Raw genomic sequence first — 23,523 nt, forward strand, 5'->3', positions numbered from 1 at the left:
TATAGCTGCCCGCCTTGGCGGTGACTGTCCGGCCATATAGGCGCGGTGTACTATCATCATATGCTCATCATGGTATGCTCATCATAATACATTTGTCATACATGCTTATCATAATATACATATCTTAACATACTCTAGCAATATATGCATAGAGACTCGTAGATAATCATACTTTATCGGGGTGACATAAGGTCGTGAACCCCCGATTTCATTATGGAGCATTCATAAGTATTTCATCACCTCTGAAGGAACAAGCATAAGGTGAGTGTATATAATGATCAACATCAATAGATTACAATTAGCATCATATCATGGGCTATAGCTTCTTTAGACTTAAACTTATCATCATCATTAACGTACCCTTAACGCATTTCTTATCTCATATAGCTATTTATGAACAAGGGCTCTTAGCTTTCTTGGAAATAGAACATTCATAGTAAAGGAGGGAATTCATGCCTTGGAAGGAAGGGATTAGCCTCACATACCTTCGTCGTTTAACTATTCTATCGCTTGCTCGTTCTCCTTTAATGCACTTAACCTTCAAGAGAATTCGTATCGACGTTAGCTATATCGTCGTGAAAGCATACTTTACTAAAGCTATAGAAATTTGGGCAGCATTTCCTTTGTTTATACTACTTTCCGCCATATTCCATATCAACTCCCAACATTCATAACAATCATCACAATATCACTAACAACAATCGTCATTCATTCGTATGATTCGTATTTCATAATTCTACTTCAATCCTCCATAATCATGACTAAGGTCCATCGTCGTATTGTTTCATATCCAATACTTATTTCATGTTCTATAGGTCATTTATAACACATTCATAACATCAACATATTCATTTCCATGATTCAATCCAACTACTATTCAATAATGACACTATTTACACATTTGATGACCCATTTGTTGTACACTTCTACAATCCATGTGTTTCAACCTATAAATACTTCAAAAAACATGTAAAAATCATGAAACTTACCTTAGATAATGGAGGAATAAGCTTAGAATGGTGATTCACCCTTAGCACCAAAACCCTACTTTATCTATCTTGGGATTTCTTGACTTGGATGATTTTTAATGGGTTTCCTTCACTTGATTCTCTTGATTTCTTGTTGTTGATCCTTGATTTCTAGTGATTTCTCATGGATGAAGTGTTTGGAACTCTCTTGAAGTGTGGAGGAGTGAGGTGAAATGAAATGGAAATAAAAAATGGTCCCTTATATAAAATACACATTCAGCCCCGATTGAAATATACGGACCAACATACGGTCCGTATAAAATCTACTGACCGTATGTTAGACCGTATATCTGGTCCAGTGAATCATGACATACTGGGTTGGATCTACGGCTGGACATACGGTCCGTAGATCTTATACGGCCAGTATGTCTGGCCGTATGTATGCCCAGTTTTCCGAGAGTTGTTTCGTCGACTCGTTTGATCTCCGATACTTATGGAACCTTCTTAGCACTTGTTCCTTACTTCAATACCATGCTAAGGGATGTTATAACTCTTCCTCAAAGGGTCATTAAGAAATCATTAACTTAATACTCGTAATTCTCCTCCGATACCCAACGTATGACTCGCTTCTCTTAACAACTTTCTTTCCTTAACCCGAATGTCTTCAGAAATCTTAATTAGCATCATCGATTACTATCTCCTACTTGTCCAAACCTTGTATACATCATACCCCTCGCTCGTCTATTCACTGTACGCTAACGGGGAATTTTCTAAGGTGTAACATACATTGTCCACCATATGGTCCTCAGCATTAAGTTCACGAGCTGTAGTAGCAGGATCTACTATTTTTATCTTGTCTGTAGAAAAATCTTCATTACATATCACTTTAGACATCTCCTCACAAGTTTCCACAAATGCCAAATTTTCCTGCAACGCAGAAAAGTTTGTTTCCATGATCATATTATCAATCACACCTTTAGAATGCTTATTCTCCCTGATTGCCCTTATAGCATTATCAACTACTTTTGCTGCATTAGGATTGCATCATTAGATATTAAGGGCTCATCCTTCCCATTATCAACCACCTCTTCAACCTCAAGTGCAACAAATTTGTTTTCCACATGAACCTCATTATTGACAGATTTATTACCCATATCCATATTTCTTCTATCTACGACCTCATTAAAATTTCTAGGATTTCCAACAACCAATCCACTAGCAAGAGTTTTAGTAGGGAATTTCCTATAGTTCCAACCTGTAGAAGGTTGTTTAAGCACCTGTGGAACAACTTTCTTCGCCCACTCCTCCTTCATCTTACCAGCATCATTCATAACCTCATTTTCAGAAGTCTCAGAAGCCTCAAACCTCAATTTTGGATGCAATATCCCACAACCAATCACATCATGACCCTGAAGCTTGTATTTCTTGCAATACTTTGGCAGTACATCATATTGTATCTTAACAACCACTAGTTTAACTTACTCAGATTTCTCATCCTTGGTTTCCATCCTTACAAACTCTGGTAGATTAGCAACAAGATTAACTAAAACTTTAACCCTAGCACAACTAGGTCTAGTTTTGTTAATTGTTGCCATGTCCAACTGCATTGGTAGACCTACTGCTGAAGCTAAAGAGAAAATAGCCTCCTTTACAATTTAAGTAGGTAACAAGTACGGAAAAGAGATCCAAGCTATGGCCTTAGTCGTCTCCTCATCAATTTTGAACATGGGATCATAAATTAACGTACGCATTTGGTAAGAATAGCCATCCTTACACTTAACAAAATGCGCAGCCTTTGAAGTCATAGTAAGGAAGTCTTCTAGATTCTCTAATCTCATAAGAACGTGTCTACGCTTGAAAAAAAAACCAATACTACAATCTCCCTTGATGCCACATTGTTTAGGAATTTGGATTCGTAAGTTCTCCAAATCAGGTAGATTATAAAAAAAAATTCCTATCACTGTATATGAGAGTTTTTCAATTTTGTTCATGCGTAGAACCTCTTCCTCCGTCCATTTAATCGCATGTATTCCATCAACAATCTCCACGAGCTTTATTTGTATTGGTTCAACATCACATATTGGCGTATGCATGGTTGCATGATTAGGTTTTAGAACTTCAGCATATCTTAGGGTTTTCACTGCAGATTCATCAATGGTAATTGCTCTATTAGTAGAAGGTAAAGGTGGGTAGTGAGTAGTTAAAGGTAGGGAAACCAGCCACCAATGGTGGCTGGCCGGTGGCGGCCTTGGTTAATAGATTAGGGTTTACTCTCTTTTAGGGTTTGCATGGAGAGAGAAGAGAGCTTTTTTGAGGAATAAAATTGTAGTTATTTGCTAACAAAACATGTTCAACCCTAGCTTTCAATCGCTTGAGAAGGATTTACTTGGAAATCCTATGTTTTTGTTGAAGAATCATGTTACTAATCATGAATTAATGTTTGAATTACTTAGGAATTGTTAGAGCGATCTTACCTTAACGTGGGAGGATAAGCACAGGAGAAAAACGGCTGCTTAGGAATTTAGAACGAAGTTGGAATGTCTGATAAATGAAATTTTGAGTTAAGTGTTGAATTTATAGCACATACATTTTGGACCCCAGCCTCATCGAGTGCGGTCTAAGGCGAGCCCTTGCCTCGCTTTGGGACTAGCTCCGTGAGCTCCCCTATCCATTTTACACTTAGACTATTTTTCTCAATTTTTTTTCACTTTTGGACACCTACCTCACTGAGCACGGTCTATGGCTTGACCCTGCCTTGCTTTGGGGAATGCTCAGCAACCCCTACCCATTTGCACTTAGTCAAAATTTCATGTTTTTCTGCTCCCCTACCCATTTCATGTTTTTTCTGCTAGTTGACGAAATTCAGTAAAATGGGCATAACTCCTAACACAAAGTTCTGTTCAAGATCCACAATATACCGTTGGAAATATATTTCAAAGGGCTACAACCTTCATGTTTTACCTTTTCTCTAATTCTCAATGTATATCCACGTAATTGGGCTGGAAAGCAGATGTATCGAAAACTTAGCTGATTCTATGGAATCTTAAGCACCTTACTATTCATCTTGGTTCCAAAGCAACAATTTCCACCCAAACTAATCCCCATCGAACTTCACATGTCTAAAATGTCACATTAATACTTACACACCTATTTTGAATTTACGGAGTGTTACATTGATGCGTGGCCAATGCGCATGGCCTGCTGCTCTAAGCTTTTTTGTGGCACTCATAACTTCTTACCCCGATCTCCGTTTGGCCTGATCTTTATATGATGGAAAGGTACTTCCATGTACTGCTAAATTTATTAAGGAGCCTTTTCTGAATTCCCAATTAATCAAGGGGTTACGGTTGCCCCAAGTAGACCCCTCACCCACTTTCGCAAAACGTTCAAACCTTCAAATTTTCCCCAAAAACTTTAACGATACGAGTCTAACCTTAGTTATAAGATATGGGCTGTAAAATAATCCTTCCTCATATCCGTATTGATTATCATATTCCGAATCAATCTGCCATGTTCTTGACATTCTACAACTCTCTTCTTTATATCAACTTGTCAGTGTAATTCTTTGATATCATGGTATATCTTTGACGCTTCAAAACGAATGGAATAGAGCGGATAATGGATGTTTTTCCTACTCCCACCTCAAAATTTTGTCACACTTGAACACGCCATCAGCCCGGATCTCAAGATCTCTTCTTATTTAATTCCAGTTTGTGTCTCTCTGTAACGACTCGCTTGTTCGTTATAGTCTTTTCGACACTTTTGACCCTTCCCCGAGTTGTTTTGGTTCACATTTGACCCGACGGGACTGTTGAAGCTCTTCCCGAGGTATTTGGATATGATTTGGGTGACTTTTTGCGAAAATTTAGGCTTAAAGGAAAAAAAGGTTGACTTAAAGTTGACTTTTGGGTAAACGGACCTTTATCGAAAATCTGTCAATTCTGAGATGTTCGGATGGTCATTTAGAACTTGTGTGTATATTCGGTTCGATTTCCAATGCACTCGGGTATATTTTGGGACTTGGGTTGGAAAGTTAGTTTTGAGGTATCGAGGGTTGACTTGGTCAACATGACCTTCGATGGGAATTTTGAGGCCACGAGTGCATGTGTAGCGTATTTTTATTTATATCTGCATATTTGATTTGTGTTCAGGAGGTTCTGGGATTTTTCTGAGGGTCGATTTTCAAGTTTGGGTGTGGTGTCTTGGTGACCACTTTGGCGCAAAAGCGGTAGCAAGCGTGGCCAAACCACCAAAGCAGTAGCGCGAAAGCGGCATGAGGGTAAGTTCCTAATCTTAATCTCTTTCATTTATCCTCCCTAAGTAATAATTCATGGTAGAAAATACATGGAACCTGGAAGAATAAGAGAGGATTTTTTTTTTGGGTTTCTTTCTTGAATAAGTTGTTAATTATAAAGACTTGATTTGTTGGTGGATTAGGATTGATTAAGCATGGATTTGATGATTAGAATCTATTATGGCATGATTCCTTCCTAATTAGTGGCTAATCTGCGAGAATTAAAGTTAGTGTTTATACTCAAATTTAGGGGTTTTACCTAGAATCCGTTTTTAAGTAAATTGTTGGTTCTTCTAGCTTGTAATTGATGGAAATTTGATCATCTAGAGGTTCAATCTCATGTTGGGACCTTTAGATTCCTAATTTCATCCTTCTAGTTCATAAAGCCTATTCCATAGGTTGGGGATTTGGGTCTTGAATAGAAGCAGGGTTTATTTGATGTTCTTCTTGATTCTAATTCCATGATTCAAATATGCTTTGACTTTCTTGATCTTGTCACGCCCCAAAACCCACCCTAGACGTGACTGGCATCCGACGTCATGAACAACATCGGAAGAACCTAAACGACACAATAATAACACTTGAACCTGCCACGTTCAATATTCGCCTCCAACAGTTTATAAAATAAATGTAACAAATCATGAATATATGAATTAAATCAGCGAAAGTCTTTATAATTTAAATAATTCAACCAAAACATGACAGTGCCCGAAAGAGTTAAACAACAACTCTTGTTCTACCCACATTCGAATGTATACTAAGGAGCTTCTAAGAATAAGGAATAAATGTCTAACTCATCGGGACGCAGCCCAGAAACTAATATAAATAAACGGAATTAAATAAATAGGGTGTCCCACGAAAAAATGTGTGGGCTCACCAAATTAGCAGGAATCGCAAGTCCTTCCTAAATGCTTGGAGTATCAAGAACCTGCTCTTCACCGTTACCTAACATACCATCAAAAACAACAATGGCATGCACAGTACTTCATACTCAGTGAGTGCCTCGGGGACAACAAGTAATATGAAAATAAATGTCACGACCTAGCCTCGTAGGCCGTGACTAGTGCCCGAACTGGGCACCCAAACACATTCACAGATCCGAATCACAAACAGATAGCTTATGCGTGTACAAATATCAGACGCTGTCTCAAATTAACTCAAACTCAAACATATATATATATATCGAAGCCGGCAAGGCTATCAAACGGCGCATCGGCCCCAAAACATATACAAATGCAAGCCGACAAGGCTCGCACGGCGAATGGGATCGCCCAGAACATATAACATACAAACACACACATCGTACGAATAGGCCTAACCCACATATACGTCCTACGGACCTCTAAACGGACAAAAACGAAATCATATGACGGGACGGGGCCCCGCCGTACCCCGAACAAACCAATACATATGCGACGAACGGATATATACCAAGATGCGGGCTCGGAATAAGGAGAGCACTCCAAACGGCGAAAAAGGGTGTCCTGGGCGGCGGATCACCGAATCGTGCGTCCGTACAACGGGCATGAAACGCGGCCCCCGAAGAAAGGGGGGTCGATGCGGAATATGTACGAGTATGCAAAGCGAGAAGATACGATGTAAGCGAATCGAGTCATAATCGAGCAAGTGTGAAAGTGAGCATAATAACCAGAATACCAAAGTGCTTGCATCTGAAGTACAAATCATACATAAGCGGTACAGAAGACAAATATAACCATCAGAATGCCAAATGCTTAGCTTTCTTTTGAAAAACATTTCTGTCTCATACATGCGAAAGATAGAACATATCATATGAGTGGACATTACCGGTGTGGGATTCGCCTAAACCAATGTGGGTTGGCCCCACCACCGGCTCCGATACCAACTGATCATATTCCAGAATACATATATCATATCACGAGTCATAATCAAAACGAATATACGAAAGTAAGTGTATATCCAAAACGCCAAATACCGCGGTCAAATACCCGGCATCAATATTATCCGACATACCGCGGCCAAATACCCGGGATATTATCCGACATACCGCGACCAAATACCCAGCGGTCAATATTATGCGACATACCACGGCCAAATACCCAGCAGTGCTCGGCAAACCGGACATATCATACTCCAGAATATCATGTAGTGCGCACGATACATAACCGGCCCGGGACTCGGCGAAAGATGCAATAACCATTTGCACGAGCAGAGTAGTGAGTAATCATATGCAATGCAAAACACTTACAAAGACCCAACAGCATAATCAAAGCGAACTATTATTTACAACCCAAGATAATAGTCAAATCAGATTTTCTTCCGAATATCACTCGGGAGCATATCAAATCGAACATCAGGAACCATAGTCACGTATCAAAATCACATACATAAAAATCCTTATTTCAGACTCTACAAATCAATAAGTAATCATACTCGGGGGTCGGAAAGATAGTCATATTAAATTCTTTCAAAAATAGGTCGTTAGAACCAAACATAGACAGTCGCGGGACCCACGGACGAGCGTCAACCCAATCCGGGCCCGCCTATGGAAATCAAAGTCATTACTCGTCATGAACTCATTTGCGAAGATATCAAAGCGATCCGAGCCCTTTCTTGAAAGTTACGGCCGTTCGTAGTTTCAGAGTCATTTAGGAACAAAACTCTTTTGAAAGCAAAACTTTTATGCAACTTTTAAAATTTAGTCATACAAAAGACATAAGGACCAAAAATCGACTAAATTAAGAGTACGAATGTCAAGAAACAAATAAGAATCGTTTACGAGCTTATCAAAGCAATCCGGTTCTGTCCATGAAAGTCACGGACATTTTTAGACATAAGATCCTTTCGGAACTAAACGTTTACAAAGCATTTCAAATCCAATCGTATCAAAGACATACGGACCATAGCTTGACCATATTAAGGATGCCAACATCACAAAGCAAATATGAATCATAAACATGTTCGGATTTTTCGAATAGAATTACCCCCAAGGCTCATAACGTATCACAACTTACTTGCGTCTAGGACATGCCAAAAGGAAAGAAGGATAGGCTTCACATACCTCGAACGCTCTCAAAGCTACTCCAAACTCAAGCTAATGCCAACCTACGCCTCGGGCTCCCCAAGGTCTACAAACACGTCATAATATGCCAAACATTAGCCATAGGCATTTAATTTCAAACTAACACTTAATTCTACAGAAATTTGGGCAGACTTCCACAATAAATAGACCAACCCCAGAATTTAACTCGGCCAAATCAACAACAACAACACCAATAACCAACCTAGCAACATCAATAATCAATCCGAAAGGCAATATAACATTAGTAACCCTCTTTTACATCACTCAACAACATTCATAGTATTCAATTCAACGGCTTACGTTCAAGCCAACATCAACGCTTATTCATTCAAATACCAACCCGAACCCATTCCAACAATATTCGAAGACATTTTAAACAATTCATACAACATTTCAAACATCCCAAACAACATCCCAACTCACCCGAAATCTGCCCCAAACCCGAGAACACCACTATAACCCATTCCTCACTTTCAAATCATGATTTGCACCAACAATCCACACTCTAACAATGTCATTCCCATAAATATAGAAAATGCATTAAAGACACATAATTCTCCAAATCAGCCCATACAATTACAACATCAATCTTGAGTCATTAAACTCTCATTTCCAACATAGAATTCATAACGATAACATTCAAAATTCCAAATAGAATTAATCCATTCTTGTCATATAATATGACCTATATTCGGCCACACTACACATATACATATGTCGATGATTCTCATTCTTTTCTTCACACTACACAACTAAACATGCTACATAAAATTGATTCATCACTTCAACACAACACACACACTTACACGGCCAAACCTCATACACACGGCCTGCTACAAGAACGGATACGCGAAAATGAGAAATTAAGAAGATAAACAAAAGGAAAAGAAAGATAGATAGATTGACACAAAAATAGGCACAATTAGGCAACCAAGGTTCTTCAACAACCAAGACCTCCTAATTACACTCTAGATAGCACCAACCTCTTAGGATGACCTCAAGGGAATTGAATTCCCAAGCAACCAATCCTCTCACAATCAATAATCAACAAGAGCCTGCCAAAGGCCTCTCACAAGTTTCTCTCTCTGAGATAACCCTAAAAACACTCAAAATATTCATAATTCATCAAAAAAGTCCCTAAATGAAATGAAAGACAAGCTATATATATATACAAGCTAAGTAAAGAAGACTAATAGGCAATTACAATGCTACCCTTAATGAAGTAAGGGCCTTGTTTGGCTAGTCTTCTTAGTGTAGTCTTGATTCAAGGATTGGCCTTCAATGGCCAAACACGTCCCTCCTTGCATAGATGACCCTCAATCAAACCTTGCATGCATGGCCTTCTTGCAATCATAACCCTCCTTGCGCAAAGTAGCCACTTGCACAAATAGCCCTTGCGCAAGTAGCCATCTTCCGACCTTGAATCACCCAAGCTTGCAATTGTAGCCACTTTAAGAGGCAAGCCTTGGGACTTGGACTCTTAAAGCCTTCCATCCAAGCTATCTCCCATATCTTGAAGGCCATCCTATGTGGACCTCCCATGATCTTCAAAGACTCCATTTTCATGAAGCTCGATAGAATTGGTCTTGTATCACGGCCTCAACTCCAACATACTATATTTCATGAATTTCATCCATTTTAACATACTACAACATGCATACACCATTCATAACACATAAAACATAATTAAATCTTACCTTTTCTCTTCAACTTCCAACTTGGCTAGGGTTAGCGATCTACAAAACAGGTGATTTGATGACCCAAACAACACTTCCACGCTACTTAGGGACCTCCAATTAGTGGATTTGCATCAAAGAAATATTTTTGGGATGGCTAATATTTGGTCTTGAAAAATTGAGGCTTGGCCGAATGGTTCCCTTTGTTGTTCTTCAAGTTTCTCTTTTTTTTTCTAAGTGTTGGAATGTTGAAAGATGAATACTTAATCATTTTTTAAGCTCCCACATATATTATACAAGTGTCCATGGCCCACACATGGGTTGGACCAATTAAAATTGGCCACAAATGTGTGGGACCATATAAACACCACACGGCCAAAGGGCCTTTTTTTCAATAATTCCCAACTTCCAATTAATCCACTTTTGGTCCCAAATTTTCCTAAATGTTCCATGCCAACAAGTTATGAACAAATTATGTCTCAAAACAAAACCGAAGGTCAAAAATCCCGACTTCGCATCCCGGAATGGCTTTGTCCCTAACTTATCATAGTTAACCCGGATTGTCCCAATGTACGAAATACAGGATATAACAATAAAGTACAATAATACATAAAGAAATCGGTCCTGAAAATCACGTGAAACCAATGTAAGAACGGTTATTCAGTTTGTGCATCTCAATAACAATTATCAACACCGATTATAAGGCCTCTTATGATAGTAACCATGGAGGCTCAAATGCATTAAGGAGCAAAAAAGGTCACCACCAAGATTCGGGACGAATCTTCTATAAGAGGGGGAGAATGATAGTAACCAAGGAAGCTTAATTTTCATTGAAGACTAAAAAAATATCAAGATGCTTTAATGGGCTTCATTTGGTAATGACATGTCTTGTAATGGAGGAATAGCTCCAGCCCAAAAGGAGATCTTTTGGGAAAGTCTTAATACTAATTGGAGGCCCAAATTGAAGACCAAGATGAGTTGGATTATGGCCAAAAACATGCCCAAAGAAGGAACAAGTTCAGTAGCCCATACTTGTGTTTCTAGAAGATCATTTAATGCTATGTTGACTACATTTAATGTTTTTATTGAACAAAGTGTTGGTGGTCTTCTATGCACATTGGAACAAATGTTTGGTGGTCTTCTATGCACATTGGAACAAATGTTGGTGGTGTTCTAAGCACTTTGGAACAAAGAATTGGTGGTCTTCTATGCAGCTTGGAAATTGCACCTTAATTAATTTAGTTTGACCAACTTTGAAGTCTATAATGTTCTTTATTTTCTTTAGGGTGGCAACCACCATTTCTCCTATATAAAGGGGTGTTTTCTTTTTCATTGTAACTAAGTTTCAATATTAATAATATTAGCCTTGTGCTTGCGGAGACCTTTGAGGTTCTCTTTTGGGTTATGCCCTTTTTGTTCTACTTTGAACCGCAACTCGGATTCTTCGATGGTAAGATTCCTTGTTTGAGTTCCCTCCCTCCATTTATTCTTCTTCTTAATTGATTCAACTCCTTCTTTCTCTATTAAACAACATTTTAAGTATCAAATACTTGAACTTGTGTTCTTCTTTCTCAAGAATCAAAACTTCCCCCTTTCTAATTTTCAATTCTAAAGTCTTCCGCTATTCGTGTTGTTATCATCTTATCAAGGCACAACTTCATATATGCCTTTCAATTGATCATAATTAACAACAATAATTCCATGAGAAAATAAGGATATCACACATAAAATTAAGACAGGCCCAAGAATCAAGCATATCGAAGGGGTGACCGTAGAGGTTCCCTTGTCACAGCGCACCACACCGGAATATGGAATTCTCGGTGGCTATCCTTCCTCCCGAATAGCTAGGCATTAATCGCACTCCGGGTAGCGAACCCGATAGTGGCCACTCTTCCTCCTAAAAGGCTAGGCAATCACCACACTAGGATCCATAGTGGCTACCCTTCCTCCCGAGTAGCCAGGCCAAACATAACAACAAAGTTCATAGCATGGAAGATTCACAATTTGTCTCATAGTAGTCATACCATCAATTAACATTAAAGTTCATTATGTCATTATGAAAATCCATAGTTTCATAGATAATCTTGAAAATGTTTCTACTTCTTTCAACAAGATTTAATTGTCATAGTTCCCTTATAAAACATGCATGTCTCTTTTGTAAACCTTCTTTGACGTATGTCTTTTTTGAAAACCTAGGATTGGCATGCATAGTTCCAAAGTCTGAATAGTTCTCTCCGCCTGCCCGTCAGTTTGACGTATGTCTCTTTTGAAAACCTAGGATTGCTAAGAACACCCCAAAACCCTAGCTTGAATCACCTTGAGAAGGATTACTTTGCAAACCCTAGGTTTTTCAATCAAGAACCATGTTAAGAATCATGGGTTTAATGCTAGGATTGATTAGTAATGTTAAAGATGTTCTTACCTTTTTGTTAGGAGACGTGGAGAAAATATTTTCGTCCTTAGGGTTTATGAGAATAAGAATAATTCATAAAATTAACTGAATCCCGCTATTTATATACACAGCCGGCGGCTAGTGAAATACGGTCAGAGTTTACAGTGAGCAGTCTTAGGGAACAGGTGAAATACGTCCAGAAATGCGGACCGTATTTCAAAATACGGGCCGTAAACTCTGGCCGTATTTTATGATATCAAAAAAGTGAGCTACCTAAGATGGTGGGTGAAATACGCCCAAGGTATACGGACCGTATTTCAAAATACGGTCTGTATTTCTTGGCCGTATTTTACATTTAACCCAAAACAGTGAAGTCTAATTATCCCAGACACTTTCACACTTAACTCGGATTTACGGAGTGTTACATTATGCCCCCTTAATATCATTTGTCCTCGAATGAGAATCGTATCCTAGAAAGAATTCACTAAACCGCAAGTTGTTTCGAACAAACACAATGATTCATCTATGAATAATTTAAAACACTAGCTCATACCAGCCATAGGAAACAAGTGAGCATATCTCTTCTTCATGTCCTCCTCTACTTCCCAAGTAGCTTCCTCAGTATTATGGTTTCGCCACAACACTTTAACTGATGCCACATCCTTCATCCTCAACCTTCTAACTTGACGATCTAGAATCTGAACCGGCTTTTCTTCATAGGTTAACTCATCATTAATTTCAATCTCTTCATGGTTCAGCACATGGGAAGGATCAGGTTTGTACAACCTCAACATCGAAACGTGAAACACAGGGTGCATCATGGCCATATCAGATGGCAACTTCAATTCATAAGCTACCGTCCCAATTTTCCAAACAATCTCGTAAGGGTCAATGAAGCAGGGACTAAGTTTCCCCTTTTTACCAAACCGCATTACTCCCTTCATCAGCGATACTTTCAAGAACACCTTGTCACCGACAGAAAACGTTAGCTCACACCGCCTCATATCAGTATAGGACTTTTGTCGACTCTGAGCTGCCTTGAGTCGTTGCACAATAAGATAAACCAACCAATTGGAGACCGACAACGCCTCCCATAAAGAGCCTCATAAGGAGCTATCTGAATACTCGCTTGATAGCTATTGTTGTAAGAGAATTCCACCAGAGGTAGGTGTTCGTCCCAACTTCTTCAAAAATCGATTGCACAAGCTCGTAGCATATCTTCCAAATTCTGAATAGTTCTCTCCGCCTGCCCGTCAGTTTGAGGATGAAAGCCTTTAATCAATTTCACTCTAGTTCCCAACCCTTTTCCGAAAGGATGTCAAAAATTATAAAAATTGCGTACCTCACATCGATATAATCCATGTCGGGACACCATGCAATCTAACTATCTCTTTTAGATATAACTTAGCATACTTCGCCGCGGTATATGATGTCTTCACAGGGAGAAATGGGCAGACTTTGTGAGTGTATCCACTATCACCCAAATCAAATCAAACTTGGCCTTGGTGTGGGGTAAACCTACAAAGAAATCCATATTGATCTCCTCCCACTTCCAGAGCGGAATCTCGATATTCTGAGCCAGGTCTCCAGGCCTTTGATGTTCAGCCTTCACCTGTTGACAGTTTAAACACTTAGCCACAAAGTTAGAAATACCAACCTTCATGCTCTTTCACCAATAGTGTTGTTTCAAATCCTTATATATTTTGGTTGATCCCAGATGAACCGAATACTTGGAACTATGAGCTTCCATCATTAATTCTTATCGAAGACCAATAACATCAAGAACACACAATCGTCCTTGCAACCGCCGAACACTATCACTAGTACCAATAGTAAATGAAGTGTACTCACATCTTTCCACTCCATCTCTGAGCTTTGCCAAAAGTTCATCATCATATTGCTTGGAATTCATCCTTTCCACCAGGTCAGACCGTGATGGCGTGATTCCCACTAACTCTCCATCTTTGGTTTCTTCAATTCTGACCCCAAGAGTAGCAAGTCTTCGAATTTCCTTCCCCATGGGCATGTCATGTGCATGCAAATGAGCCAACGTGCCCATAGATTTCTTCTCAAAGCATCAGTAACCACATTAGCCTTACCAGGATGATACAAGATATTCAAGTTGTAATCTTTCAACAACTCCAACCACCTCCTCTGCCTGAGGTTCAACTCTCGCTACTTGAAGATATATTGCAGACTCTTGTGATCAGTAAAAACATCACAATGCTCACCATACAGATAATGACACCAAATTTTCAAAGCAAACACCACAGCAGCCAACTCCAAGTCATTAGTCGGATAGTTCTTCTCATGCTTCTTCAACTGACGCGAAGCATAAGCAATCACCTTACCGTTCTGCATCAATACACAACCCAAAAAATTTCTAGAAGCATCACAATACACTACATATCCAAAGAGACCTAGAAGGTAAAGTCAAAATAGGGGCCGAAGTCAACCTTGTCTTAAGCTCTTGGAAACTCTTTTCACAAACTTCGGACCACTGAAACCTAGCAGTCTTCTGTGTCAATTTAGTCAATGGTGATGTCACACCCTAATTTCCGATAGGGTATGATGGGCACCCGACCCTTACTTAGGGCCGAGCGAACCCGCTGACTCTCGTTATACTCATAATCATGCTGGGCCCTTGACTCATAACAAGAATGCATAATGAAAGCTCTCAAAAGAAACATACTATTCATCTTTCTCAAACCAAATAAAATCTGTCACATATGAAAATAATACATCGGCGTACATAGCCGCTTACAAAACTGACATCTTATATACACGACACTCGTCTCGCAAAGTCTCTAACATAACTCCGGATACCATAACAAAAGCACTCGACTCGGCGGCACTCGGGAGGAAATAGGAGCTCGCCAATCCAGTGGAATATCTTCTCGCTATCGTCCTCTACTCATGCCCCAGGTACCGTGGCATGAAACGCAGCCCCCCGAAGAAAGGGGGGTCGGAATATGTGCGAGCATGTAAAGCATGAAATACAATAAACAGAATCATACTGACATACGGAGTATAGAAAATCAGTACAGTAACCAGAAAACTGTAAGGCTTGCCTCTGAAACTTAACTCATGTACATATGCATATATATATATATATAGCGTGTCCCGGCCCTCTAGTGAGGGACTCGGTAAGTAAAATCATCATATACATGTACATATAGCGTGTCCCGGCCCTCAAATGAGGGACTCGGTAAATAAAATCATGTCGGCATGTCATCATATATATATATATATATATATATATATATATATACATAGTGTGTCCCGACCCTCTAGTGAGGGACTCGGTGAATGGAATCATCATATGCCATCCTGGCTGCCATCCCCGTATCATCACATCATCATATACATATATAGCGTGTCCCGGCCCTCTAGTGAGGGACTCGGTGAATAATGCAGTGGAATATGCACGAATGCGTGTCCTGGCCCGGGACTCAGTGAAAGACACATTGAGCTTGGCACGAGCAGAGTAGTGAGAAACCATATGCACATAAATCATTTTCAGAGACTCAATGAAATAATCTAAACGAATCGTCATTTGAAAATCGGGACAAAAGTTACCGCAAATATCTTTCGTACACTACTCGGAAACATATCAAACATCATAAACATATTAAAGAACCGTAGGGATCATAGTCATATATCCAACCAATCCGAGCCCGCCTATGAAAGTTACGGGCATTATACGTTATAGAGTCATTTGCGAATATATCAAAGCGATTCGGTTCTGTCTATGAAAGTTACGGACACTTTTAGACATAAGCTCTTTTAGGAATAAAAGTTCCTTTGCAACATTGAATTTCAATCATACATAAGACTTAAGGACCATAGTCCGACCATATGAAGAATGTCAACATCAAGAAGCAAATAAGAATCGTAAACATGCTCGGGACCTAGGAATGGAGTTACCCCACAGCACATATCATGTCATATCTTACTTACGTCTAAGACATGCCAAAAGAAGAAGGAAGAGGCCAGCTTCACATACCTCGTTCGCTTCCTAAGCTAATACGAACTTAAGTCTCGGGCTTCCAACAATCTACAATAACGTCGTTAGACATCAAACATTAGTCATAAGCACTTAGGAATACCATTCCAAGTTAGCACTTTATCTACAGAAATTTGTGCAGCATTTCCCCTGTAAATTCAACAAACCCCGAGAATTCAACTCGGCCAAGTCATCAACAACAATACCAACAATCATATTAACAACATTACAATTAATTCAAACGTCCCAACCAACATTCAACCTTACTCGAAACCTTCCAACTCAATGAACACAACAACACATTTCTTTCTTCCGAATTCATAAACTATACCGACAATTCCATACGTTAGCAACATCATTTTCATTAAACAAGAAACCACATAAAAATCACAGTAACTCCCAAATCAGCCCACACGATTATAACTCAACTTAGATCATTAAATCTTCATTTTACATCATGGAATTCACAACAACAACCAAGATATCAAGTAAATTTAATTCATTCCATCTACACCAAGGCAGCCCCTATTCGGCCACCACAACATCACCCTCAACTTCATGAATTTCATCCATTTCTTCACATTACAACATGCTCAAAACATCCATAACACATGCAAGAAAAGATTGAACCTTACCTCTTCCACTTGCCTTCTCAACTCTCGACTAGGTTGTGGATTGTACAAACGAATGCCTTGCTTGCTCCAACGACTACTCCACGTTGTAGAGGACCCTCCAATTAGTTGAAAAGCTAGGAGAAAATTATTTTTTTCTTTCAAGTTCATGGACCAAGTTCGGCCAGCCCTTGGCCGAACCTCTCTCTTTTTTTTTTTCCTCCAAGCTTCTTGAATTGGAAAGATGAATATGCCTTGTGTTGTCATCACTTATACATATATATATATATATATATATATATATATATATATATATATATATATATATATATATATATATATATACGTATATACCACATGGCCGGTCATGCTCTTTTTTTGTTCTCCAATTCTCTAGAATTTTCTTAAGTTATAAATGATGACTAGTTGTCTTGCTTGGCATGACTTATGCATGTATACATACATAGCCCCTACAAATTCAAGATGGACACATAGCCCCCCCTTATGGCTCAAGAAAATTGGCCACCCATGTGTGGGACCCACATGTCCCCACGGCCACTTGGCCATTTTTGGCTATTTCATGAAATATTTTTTTCCAAATTTTAACTCCTAATTTTCCCTTATTCCAAATTTACCCTTAATACCCTATACCAATAAATTTCATAAGCAACTTGTGCATTACCCCGAATCAAAAAAAAATAGCCTTATCTTTAACTTGTCGCAATCAACTTAAAATATTCCGACGTACGAAATACGGGATAAAACATCCTTCCCCCCTTTAGAACATTCGTCCTCGAATGTTCAACTAGTCTTATAGGGTCTCATAAACACTTCGGGGGAGTTCCCTTTATAGCTATCACATACAGTTCATTCATCAATCCGCATAACCAATTTAGGAATTTAGATTACTTATTCTTCATCTCTTCTTCAGCTTCCCAGGGCATCTCCTCCCTGTTATTGTTCCGCTGTACGAACTTGGACCCTTATACTCGTAACACACGCACCTATGACTTTGCATCTCTGCTACTATCCCTCAAATCTTGCCATGCAACTCAAAAGCATAGGGCCATGGAAATTCTTATCCCCTTATGATTATCTTATAACACAAATATACGCATCTCCAATTTCCTTATGTTGGCGGTCATCTCGTCAGTCCTTATTCCTTGTTAGCTTTTCGATGCGGACTTTTTATAATTGTAGTTGGGGACAGTTTCACGTTGACGCTTCATGTGATTCCATAGCATGTGCTCTCATGTTTAGATTACTTAGTGGTCCATAAACCTTCTCCTAACATCCGGTGGACTCTGTCATTTCCATTTATAGGGCAGCATTCTCTCTTTCCTCCAAAATCTTCCAAACTACTAATCGCTGTTCTTTTTACTACAACTGTCACTGTCATTCCAAGTGTCCTCTTGGATTCATTATCTTTGCTGACACCCTTTTTGTACATTTAGCTCAAGGATCTTTCTCGCTCTTTATTCTTTTTATCTAGTACTTACTTAGTCCCATTCTTAGCATACCAATACTTACAGGTGGCACCCCTATCCTTGTGCAACTTGTATAAAGTACGTTCAATCTTAGACATGGCCCTTCCATCCTCTGGCTCATCCTGCTCTACATATCTTGTTTGTACCAAAACTCGCTTGTCCTATTTTGTCATATTTCTTTCCCTTCCGTTAATCACTCTTGACTTTCTCACCTCCTATCATCACAGGTTTCCTATTCCTTCTTCTTTACTACTTACAAGTTGCGATAGCATTAGTGAACACCTCTATAACCAACATCTTGGCCTTTAATCTAGTATAGCATCGCTATCCTTCATACTATCTCTTAAGTTATTCAATACCGTCCTCTTGTCCTTACTCTTTCCTTAATACACGTCCATTTTCTAGCGTCCTGTCATTCCAGGTCTCCGCAAAAATCTCTCGCACTGCCCCAAATTCCATCCTGACTTTTATCCACTTATTGCTGGTTTTTCGATCTTACTAACTTATTTCAGTAAGGGGTCCTCATTTGTAGTTTAAGCATCCACATCAAGCATATTACGGTGTCAATTGTTTCCATCTGACCCTTGCCTTTCTCTCCCCCGCTTCCCCCCTTTAGGGGTGTACTTATACCATCATTTGTTTATACTTTGCCCCAACCTATCTCGGGTGCTTCCTTTGGTATCCCCTTGTCATTTCTCCCGTTTATGCCTATCTTTTATTACGCACACGAGGAATCTTATGCTACCTCCGTGTCATTCGTACACATGCTCTTTTACATAATCCTTCTCTCATTTTCAAAACGTATTCTATTCGTCCACGTTTATCCGTAGCATACCCGTCATTTTCTGACATTCATTCTACCTTGTTTCTCACCTTTCTATAACTTGGCCTTCCACAGTCGCGTCACTTATGGTACTCGTGTCCTCAATTACACACGCCATAACCTATTACTATACTGTTGTCTCTCTTTCTTCTTATTTCCTCTTTCCGTTGACTCTTTCTCTTCACCGGTCTGATCCGCCCCATCCTGCGCGATCCCTTGAGGTTTCGCCCACTCCGCAGACTCTAATTCTCCTTAGCTTGCTCTAGCTTCTCATTCGCTTCCTACGTCTGAATTTGTAAGACTTTCAGAAAACTTCCCAGGGGGTCACCCATCCTAAATAAAATTCGGTGTGTTAATGCTGGTACGATCGCATCCACCTCACCGCATGACCTTCATCACATAATCTGGGGTAAGTTGAGATCTTAACATATTCCAAAACGTCCTCACAACACTACATTCCTACTCGTCACAATTCTCTTTTCTCTATACCCTTGTTTTAATCGTATCATTACTCCCTTTAACTATAATCCCATCATATTTTTCTCCTACTTATCGATTCAGTCGGTACCTTAATATATCACTCTATCCAAATCTACCGGCCCTTTCTAAATCATCTCTTAATAGCACAAGTCCTTTCCGAATTAGGTTACCACCTCCTCATCGACCTCCTATTTACTATCATCACCGATTCCACAGTTAACTTATTCCCAAAAGGGCAGCCATACTCACAGCTCAATCAAATCCCATCGTTACTATTGACACGACCTTTCCCAAACATATTTCAAACTTACATCTCTTTCTCGTATTATTTCTAGGAGAATTTTGGCAGAGTTTCCTCTGTATTCCTTACTATCCCAAAACCTGCACGCAGGAAATACCAACAATGCCTCACAGGGCCAACACATGTATATATATATATATATATATATATATATATATATATATATATATATATATATATATATATATATCACGGCCACAGGGCTCCCAATATTAACAGTCGTATGAAAATGATTAACTTACCTCGTACGTCCGATTCAAACTCGCACTCCGTTACACTTTCTCTCTTTACTTTCCCTTTCAGTTTTCAACTTTACATTTCAACCGTACATCAATACCGTACTCGACATATATCTTTCGTACCTTTGCTTACCTGCGTGCTTCGTAACTTCCAATATCGTCGGTCACCTTCTTCGATCGATGTTGTCCTTCTACTGAAATCGAAGGTTAGTATAAGAAATCTCATTTCCTATGACTTGGCTCTATGGCAGAATCTAAAAGGTGAAAGAAGAGTAACCACCCTAGATGCCCCGTAGCCTCCTGTTTATAAATGTGGCCGGCTTCACACCATAAACGGGACTCTCCATCGACACGACTTTGCTGGACAACCCCTAGGACGAATCTGCTCTGATACCAATTTGTTACACCCTAATTTCCGATAGGGCATGATGGGCACCCGACCCTTACTTAGGGACGAGCAAACCCGCTGACTCTCGTTATACTAATAATCATGCTGGACCCTTAACTCATAACAAGAATGCATAATGAAAGCTCTCAAAAGAAACATACTATTCATCTTTCTCAAACCAAATAAAATCTGTCACATATGAAAATAATACATCGGCTTACATAGCCGCTTACAAAACTGACATCTTATATACACGACACTGTCTGCAAAGTCTCTAACATAACTCCAGATACCATAACAAAAGCACTCTGACTCGGCAGCACTCCGGGAGGAAATAGAGCTCGCCAATCCAGCTGGAATATCTTCTGCTATCGTCCTCTACTCATCTGTGGGTACCTGCGTGGCATGAAACGCTTGCCCCAGAAAGAAAGGGGGTCAAAAGTTTTAATATGTAATGAGCATGTAAAGCATGAAATACAATAAAACGAATCATACCGACATACGAAGTATAGAAAATCGATACGAGACAACCGAAAAACCCGTAAGGCTTGCCTGCGAAACTTAACTCATGTACATATGCATATATCTCTAGTGAGGGACTATATATATAGCGTGTCCATATAGCGTGTCCCGGCCCTCTAGTGAGGGACTCGGTAAGTAAAATCATCATATACGTGTACATATAGCGTGTCCCGGCCCTCTAGTGAGGGACTCGGTGAATGGAATCATCATATGCCATCCTGGCTGCCATCCCCGTATCATCACATCATCATATACATATATATAGCGTGTCCCGGCCCTCTAGTGAGGGACTCGGTGAATAATGTAGTGGAATATGCATGAATGGGTGTCCTGGCCCGGGACTCAGTGAAAGACACATTGAGCTTGGCACGAGCAGAGTAGTGAGAAACCATATGCACATAAATCATTTTCAGAGACTCAATGAAATAATCTAAACGAATCGTCATTTGAAAATCGGGACAAAAGTTACCTCAAATATCTTTCGGACACTACTCGGAAACATATCAAACATCATAAACATATTAAAGAACCGTAGGGATCATAGTCATATATCCAACCAATCCGAGCCCGCCTATGAAAGTTACGGGCATTATACGTTATAGAGTCATTTGCGAACATACCAAAGCGTTCCGGTTCTGTCTATGAAAGTTACGGACACTTTTAGACATAAGCTCTTTTAGGAACAAAAGTTCCTTCACAACATTGAATTTCAATCATACATAAGACTTAAGGACCATAGTCCGACCATATGAAGAATGTCAACATCAAGAAGCAAATAAGAATCGTAAACATGGTCGGGACCTAGGAATGGAGTTACCCCATAGCACATATCATGTCATATCTTACTTACGTCTAAGACATGCCAAAAGAAGGAAAGAGTAAGCTTCACATACCTCGTCCGCTTCCTAAGCTAATCTGAACTTAAGTCTCGGGCTTCCAACAATCTACAATAACGTCGTTAGACATCAAACATTAGTCATAAGCACTTAGGAATACCATTCCAAGTTAGCACTTTATCTACAGAAATTTGTGCGACATTTCCCTGAGAATTCAACAAACCCGAGAATTCAACTCCAAGTCATCAACAACAATACCAACAATCATATTAACAACATTACAATTAATTCAAACGTCCCAACCAACATTCAACCTTACCCGAAACCTTCCAACTCAATGAACACAACAACACATTTCTTTCTTCCGAATTCATAAACTATACCAACAATTCCATACGTTAGCAACATCATTTTCATTAAACAAGAAACCACATTAAAATCACAGTAACTCCCAAATCAGCCCACACGATTATAAATCAACTTAGATCATTAAATCTTCATTTTACATCATGGAATTCACAACAACAACAACCAAGATATCAAGTAAATTTAATTCATTCCATCTACACCAAGGCAGCCCCTATTTGGCCACCACACCATCACCCTCAACTTCATGAATTTCATCCATTTCTTCACATTACAACATGCTCAAAACATCCATAACACATGCAAGAAAAGATTGAACCTTACCTCTTCCACTTGCCTTCTCACTCTCGACTAGGTTGTGGATTGTACAAACGAATGCCTTGCTTGCTCCAACGACTCCTCCACGTTGTAGAGGACCCTCCAATTAGTTGAAAAGCTAGGAGAAAATTATTTTTTTCTTTCAAGTTCCATGGACCAAGTTCGGCCAGCCCTTGGCCGAACATCTCTCTTTTTTTTTTTTTTTTTTCCAAGCTTCTTGAATTGGAAAGCAGAATATGCCTTGTGTTGTCATCACTTATACATACATATATATATATATATATATATATATATATATATATATATATATATATATATATAGCACATGGCCGGTCATGCTCTTTTTTTGTTCTCCAATTCTCTAGAATTTTCTTAAGTTATAAATGATGACTAGTTGTCTTGCTTGGCATGACTTATGCATGTATACATACATAGCCCCTACAAATTCAAGATGGACACATAGCCCCCCTTTATGGCTCAAGACAATTGGCCACCCATGTGTGGGACCCATATGTCCCCACGGCCACTTGGCCATTTTTGGCTATTTCATGAAATATTTTTTTTCAAATCTTAACCCCTAATTTTCCCTTATTCCAAATTTACCCTTAATACCTTATACCAATAAAATTCATAAGCAACTTGTGCATTACCCCGAATAAAAAAAAAATAGCCTTATCCTTAACTTGTCGCAACCAACTTAAAATATTTCAGCGTACGAAATACGGGATATAACAGGTGAGGCTATGGACGAAAAA

The sequence above is a fragment of the Lycium ferocissimum genome, chromosome 12 (assembly GCF_029784015.1).
Source record: "Lycium ferocissimum isolate CSIRO_LF1 chromosome 12, AGI_CSIRO_Lferr_CH_V1, whole genome shotgun sequence".
Taxonomy (NCBI): domain Eukaryota; kingdom Viridiplantae; phylum Streptophyta; class Magnoliopsida; order Solanales; family Solanaceae; genus Lycium; species Lycium ferocissimum.